Source organism: Babylonia areolata, chromosome 11 (genome assembly GCF_041734735.1).
Source record: "Babylonia areolata isolate BAREFJ2019XMU chromosome 11, ASM4173473v1, whole genome shotgun sequence".
NCBI classification, from domain to species: Eukaryota; Metazoa; Mollusca; class Gastropoda; order Neogastropoda; family Buccinidae; genus Babylonia; species Babylonia areolata.
The window spans coordinates 4357030-4364529 of record NC_134886.1 but is presented as its reverse complement, the minus strand read 5'-3'; positions in this window follow the sequence as shown (position 1 = coordinate 4364529).

The window sequence follows — 7500 nt, the reverse complement described above, 5'->3', positions numbered from 1 at the left end:
GACAATCAAACAAGCACGGCATTCTGCTCAGATAGTTACAGGAGGCAAAGGAAACGAATGACGAGCGCCTAAAGGTAGCTGTCAGTCGGCTCTACCCAGGTAGGCAGCCCGTTATGCAAAAATGATCCCGTATTTGTAAAAAAAAGCGCTGAGAATTTGTTCTCTTACCGAAGATAGGCGCTGGATTTAGCAATGTATTGTGCTGCATTGCGTTGTGCTGTATTGTATTGTATTATATTGTATTGTATTGTATTGCATTGTATGACATTATATTGTACTGCGTTGTATTGTATTGCATTGAACTGTGTTACATTGCATTGCATTGTATATTTTTACGTTGCTTTGCATTACATTTTTATTGCTTTGTATTGTATTGCATTGTATTGAATTGCATTGCATTCACAAATGATTAGTAACCTGTTCATGATTAACGAAAATTAACCACACATATTTATTTTCTTTTTATTGATATTCATAAGAAATGATAGAGGTGTTCACTTGCTGTGAACGTGTTCTAAGATACTTGACAGTTTGTATTCCTTGACAGCTTGTGTAAGATCTTAAGAGACGAATGATAATACTCCATGATGATAACCAACCAGTGTATAATCCAGCTGCTTGGCTGTTTCTATCAGAGTATTTATGGTGTTTGTTGTTGTTTGTTTGTTTGGTTGGTTGGTTTTTGTTTTGTTTTTTGTTCTTTGTTTGTTTTATCTTCTTTTATAAATGTCCATTAAGATGCTGTTGTTGTTGTAAAATATCAACCTATCAAAATGGAATTTTTGAAAAAAATGTTTAAAAACAAAAGAAACATACGATCAAAAAAAAAAAAAAAAAAAGAGTTACTAACTCTGAAGGAGATGGGGCAGACCTAACAAAATAGTTGACAACACACTTGTGATTATTTTTTTGTCATGAGATGTTTACAGTGTGTAGGTATCTCCTCGCATTCTTCTCTGTGCTTCTTTCTCGGTGTTACCATCTCAGTGTATGTCTGTACATTTCCGGGATGTCACAGACAGAGAGAGAGAGAGATAGAAAGAGAGAGAGACACACAGAGACACAGACAGAAAGACAGACAGACAGACAGAGAGAACGAAGGAATATAATAATAATAATAATAATAATAATAATAATAATAATAATAATGGATACTTATATAGCACACTATCCAGAAATCTGCTCTTTGTTTGTTTTGTTTTGTTTTTAATGAGGGAAGTTCAATAAGTATGCATACGTTTTGTTTTTACACCCAGCCCTCAGGGCAAAGAGAAAATTAAATCCAAACATTCACACACAAAAAAAATTCAGGGTTGATGAAGTACAAATAAAACCGGACACACTCAGATACAGACGTAAATATGTACATGAATATCAATCCTATTACCTGCATGCTTGATGGAAAGAGAGGAGGGGTGAGGGAGAACAGAGACAGAGCGGCAAGGCTAGTAACGAGGGGCGTGGGGGTGGGGCGTAATTGAGTGTACGAGTTAACTCTGCAGTGAACTGTTTCCGAGGACATGTCAAAACCCAAACAAAGTAAAAAAAAAGAATGAAGAGTTGAAGAAAGAGGACAAAGAGACAGATAGAGAGAAAGGCACACAGAGAGAGAAATAGGTGGACAGACAGAGAGACAGACAAGTAGACAGAGAGGGACAGACAACTTGTGACCGAAAAACACACAGACGGGAGAGAATACTGACTTGTAGATCTGATGTGTGTGTGGGGGGGGGGGGGAAGGGCTAGTAAGGAGGAGTGGAGTGGGTGGAGTGGGGGGGGGGAGAGAGAGAGAGAGAGAGTGCGAGTGCGGAATGTAAGCCTTCGTCGTGTCAGAAGAACTTGCGCAATTGTGTTACTCCAGTGTTTGCCAAAGTCCATCAATGCCAAGAATACCAACCCTTCCCCTCCGCCGCCTCCCCACCACAAACGCAAAGAAGACTGAACGATACTGCATTGCAAAGCGGCAAGATCGACAGACACAGAACAGTCTGAAGAATACATATGGGGACGGCCCCCGTTGTTCAGACTTGTCGCCGGAGCGCATGCGGCGCGCCCCGCCCGGGTGTTTGGTATTCCCGCTCAGACAGACGAGATTCGAAAGAATGGCGCCTCAGTCTACGAGGGTTGTCAGTTTCCTGTCTGTTTCCCGCCTGGGAGCTGTGTACTGGTTTCCGGTTGGTTTGTTTAACTCTTCTTCGTTGTGAAGCGATGTCGAAGCGTTGTGTTGGCTGAATGGAGGAAAGTTTCTCCGGAGTGGAGAGCTCTTGTCGGGCAAGTTTGGTTTAGCCGACAAGGGGCTGGGTGATGCGGTGAATGAAACTAGGAGGAAAGGAACGTGGGGAGGGTGGGGTGGGGGGGGGGAGTGGGGGAGTGGGGCGGGGGTAGGTGGGGAGGAGAAGGGATGAAGAAAGATTGGGTTGCTGAGGAGGAGGAGGCTAGGTAGTGTGGAAAGGGATAGGACTGAGAGAAAGAGAGACAGACAGACAGACAGACAGAAGAAAGACAGTGACAAAAAAGATCCCATTAAAAAAAGTGATAAAGACAGGTAAGTATTGCGATGTACACTTTTATTTTCATCCGTGCAATTCATATTCACTCCATCAAGAACCTGAACGATTTTGCGATTCGAAACAAATTTAAGAAAACAAATGATGTTACACATGGTGCAGAGAGAAAGGGAGACAAACAAAAGTGCAAAGTGTTGGAGGGAGGGAGGGAGAAGGAAGATAAAGAGAGAGATGTAGATGTAGATGTCTTATTCATATAGGCCATAGCCCCTTAGAAGGGGGTACACATGGAATTGACATTAAGTCGCATATTACTACAAAGAAAAAATACGTTACATAAGCATTGCGTTGTTTAAAAGCTCTATGCAAATATAAAGCAAAATGTTGTACAATATAGTTTCGTTCGTAGACGACAATAACAAAATGAGTTTAAATAAACAAGGCTGTCTATAAAATTTGAGTGGAATTAATCGTTCTCTAATATTTCTCGATGCTGGACAACTAAGCACAAAATATACCTCATATTCAGTTGATTCTTTGCATAATGGGCATAACAAATTACAAATGTTTGACTGCCTATAACGATAAAGAGAGAGACACGCACAGAGAGACAGACAGACAGACAGACAGACACAGAGAAGGGGAGGAGAACGAAACGAAACAAAACGGACGGACAGACAGACAGACAGACAGTTTCAGTTTCAGTTTCTCTAGGAGGCGTCACTGCGTTCGGACAAATCCATATACACTACACCACATATGTTAGGCAGATGCCTGACCAGCAGCATAACCCAACGCGCTTAGTCAGGCCTTGAGTCCATGCTTCTTCTTCTTCTTCTTCTTCTGCGTTCGTGGGCTGCAACTTCCACGTTCACTCGTATGCACACGAGTGGGCTTTTACGTGTATGACCGTTTTTACCCCGCCATGTAGGCAGCCATACTCCGTTTTCGGGGGTGTACATGCTGGCTATGTTCTTGTTTCCATAACCCACCGAACGCTGACATGGATTACAGGATCTTTAACGTGCGTATTTGATCTTCTGCTTGCGTATACACACGAAGGGGGGTTCAGGCACTAGCAGGTCTGCACATATGTTGACCTGGGAGATCGTAAAAGTCCATGCTTATATATTTGTGTTCCTATCAGAGTGGAATTTCTTCTACATAACTTTGCCAGAGGTCAACACTCTCGTTGCCATGGGTTTTTCAGTGTGCCAAGTGTGTGCTGCACACGAGACCTCGGTTTATTGTCTCATACGTATGTCTTAACACGGTCAGTTTGATTTTCCAGTCAAACCTTGGAGAAAGGACGAGAGCGGGATTCGAAAGCAGACCCTCGCAGACTTTTAGTATTGGTAAATGAGCGTCTTAACCATTCTGCCAGACACACACACACACACACACACACACACACACACACACACACACACACACACACACACACACACAGAGACACAGACACTGACGCACACAACCGCAACATTATCTTGCAGAGAGGAGGGGGTGTAGGGGGTGGGAGGAGGGGGGTGGAGGGGGGTAGGAGAAATGCGAGGAGGGGGCTATAGTGGGGGGGGGGGGGGGGGGGGGGCAGGGGGGCATTGGGAGGGTCAGAGTAGGGGATCCAGAATGCTGACGATCACAAACAAGAGTTCCCTCCCCGTAACCGGGCCTACTTTGACCCTTTTGCCCCCTTCCCAACCCCCCCCCCCTTTCCCCCTTACCCCCACCACCCCGCCTGACCCCTAGCCCCCCCCCCTCCCCAACGCCCCCCCCCCCCCACATCACTATCCATCTCTCGTCTGCACCCCCTTTCTACCCCTTACCGCTCCCTTCCCATCCCTCCCGTCCATCTCTCTATTTCTCGTCTGTCCGTCCCTCTCCCCCTCACCTCAAGCCATCATCCTCCTCACCGCCCCTTTCTATCCATCCCAACCACACACAGGCACACAGGCACACACACACACAGGCACACAGACACAGACAAACACACAGACACACAGAGGCACACAGACACAGACATACACACACAGACACTGACACACAGACACACACGCACATACACACAGAGACGCGCGTGCGCGCACACACACATACACACACACACACACAGACATACACAGACACACACAAACACACACATACATACACACACACACACACACACACACACACACACATGCACAGACACACACACACACACACACACACACACACACACACACACACACTCACTCACACTCACACACACACACACACACACACACACACACACACACACACACACACACACACACACACACACACACACCACGGAAATCCAGCTTCAGGGGAGACAGTGTGTGTGTGTGTGTGTGTGTGTGTGTGTGTGTGTGTGTGTGTGTGTGTGTGTGTGTGTGTGTGTGTGTGTGTGTGAGGAGCTGTGGGTATAGAGAGGGGTGTGTTGGGGGGGAAGGGGGAGAGAGAAGGGTTAGAGAAGGAAGATGATGAGGGGGATGAGGTGAGGTGGGGTGAGTGGGGCGGGGATGGGATGCGATGGGATCGGATGGGGAGGGGGGGAGGAGGGATATTAGGGAGGCAAGCATCAGCATCAGGGGCAGACTATCCAGGCAGGGGGGGAGGGGGGAAGCTCTTCACCCCACTTGACCCCCCAGGCAGACATTGTTGGCCTCATAAGTTAATTGCTTCGGTTATCATTCCGTCCACCCCTAACCCCCACCCTCCCCACCCTCAACCCCCACCTCCCTCTCTCTCTCTCTCTGCAGACTGTCCACGACTCCTATCCTACTCTCCTGGCCACGGAGATAGTAGAGAGAAAATGGCCTTCCAGAAAGAAAGAAAGGAAAAATAAAAGAGATGAAATGGCTGCTGGCTAGTATAGGCCGCCACCACCACCACCACACTTTGTCAAAAAAAAAAAAAATCCAGTGTAGTTTGGAGAACAGAACAAGATCCAAAGACGTTGTTGCCTCCAGCCCCCAGCTGCACTCGTTCTTCTATCCTGGCTTTTTGAGAGACTCCCACCGATGAAAACGATCTTGAATCCTTGGCCTTGTCCTCTTCTTCAACCTCCTTCTCCTTCTCCTTCAGTCAGAAAAAAAAAGAAAAGATAAAAGCAAAAGCTGATTGCGTGGGAGATTTTGGAGGGTTTTTCTTTTTTTGGGGGGGGGGGGGGGGGGTTGGGGGTGGGGCAGTGGGGGTGTTCTTGTTTTTGAGTCGCTGGTGTGCTCGGAGCGATCTTTGGAAGAGCTCATGAAAACGATGATCATTCGATAAACACCAGCTAGAAGTGGCTGACCTTTCGCTTCTTCTTTCGATTTCTTCTTCTTATTTTCCCTTGTTTTGTTTTATTTTCTTTGTTATTTCATTTTTTTTCCTTTTTCTGGTCTTTTTCTTTTTCATTTCTTTTCTTTTTTTTGCATATTATTTTGGTAATTTTTGCTTTTTTTTTTATTTGGAATCGTTCTTTTTACATTTCTTTTCTTTTTTTTTCGTTTCTCGTTTCTTTTCTCTACTCGTTTGTTTTCTTTTCTCTTGTATTTTGTTTCTTTCTTTCTTTCTTTCTTTCCTCTCTCTCTCTCTCTCTCTCTGTCTTACTTAACCCCCCGCCCCCTTTCTCTCTCTTTCCATTCCATCGAAGATTCGAAGATGAGTGTGCTGAGCACAAGACTCAACCAAGAAGAATTTAAAAGAAAATTACCACGAAGACTATGGTAATAGTGAAGGTGGTAGTGGCGGCACAGATGGCGATGTGTGTGTGTGTGTGTGTGTGTGTGTGTGTGTGTGTGTGTGCGTTTGTGTGTGTATGTGTAGGGGGGGGGGGGTTGGGATGGAGGTTGGCATGCGTGCGTACGTGCGTGCGTGCATGCATGCGTCTGTCTGTCTGTATGTGTTTGTGTGTTTAGATTCACATATATATGTGTATGTCTGTCAATGCTTATGTGTTTGTGTGTCTGTGTCTCTGTTCGTGCATGTGTGGGTAGTGGTTGGTTGCTGGGAAGGTGGGCATGTAACAAATCAGAAATGGTTTTGATAACAGTTGCTACACAACGCGCGCGCGCGCGCGCACACACACACACACACACACACACACACACACACACACACACACACACACACACACACACACACACACACATAGAAGAAAAAAAAGACTACACCCCCTTCTCCAATGACAGTGGTTTCTCTCTCTCTCTCTCTCTCTCTCTCTCTCTCTCTCTCTCTCTCTCTCTCTCTCTCTCTCTCTCTCTCTCTCTCTCTCTGTCTCTCTCTCTCTTTCTCAATCAGTACAGTACAGTCCTCTAAGCACCGAATTTCTAGAATAGAAGCAGCGGCTCCCTTCCTACTACCGCTATACTAATGCGTTCTGTCAGTCCTGGGCCGTGCCAGAGTTGGTGCCAGACGACTAGCCTTGCTATCCAGAGGACCCTGGGTACCTCCGCTCGCTATCAGGCCGTAAATGATGAAAGGAATCCATCAGTGTCACCCCTCTCACCACCGTACCAGGCCTGGAGGTACTGAAGTAGTACTCGCCTTATATACTTCTGTTCCCAACCAGCAGTACAGCAGCGAGGCGGCTTGCATTCATTCTTCGGTGTCTGGTTTTGGGTCAGCGTTAGTCATGACGATAACGACACAGGAAGAAGGAGATAAGAAGGAAAATGGTGGTGTGATAACGACGAACCACGAGAAGTATAAAGGGGGGAGGAGGAGGAGGAGGAGGATAAGGATAACGAGGACAACGACGACAAAGTAGGAGAAGACTAATGATCATGATAACCACGACGACGATTAGGGGAAGGAAGAGAATAAGGACAACGACGAAATAGTAGGAGAAGGATAATGATGGTGATGACGTCAACGACGACGAATAGGACGTTATCGATAACGACGAGAACGATGACGAGTAGGAGAGGGATAATGATGATGACGACTGACGACGAGTCGGAGGAGGATAAAGATAATATTGATGACGAGTAGGAGAAGGATAATGATG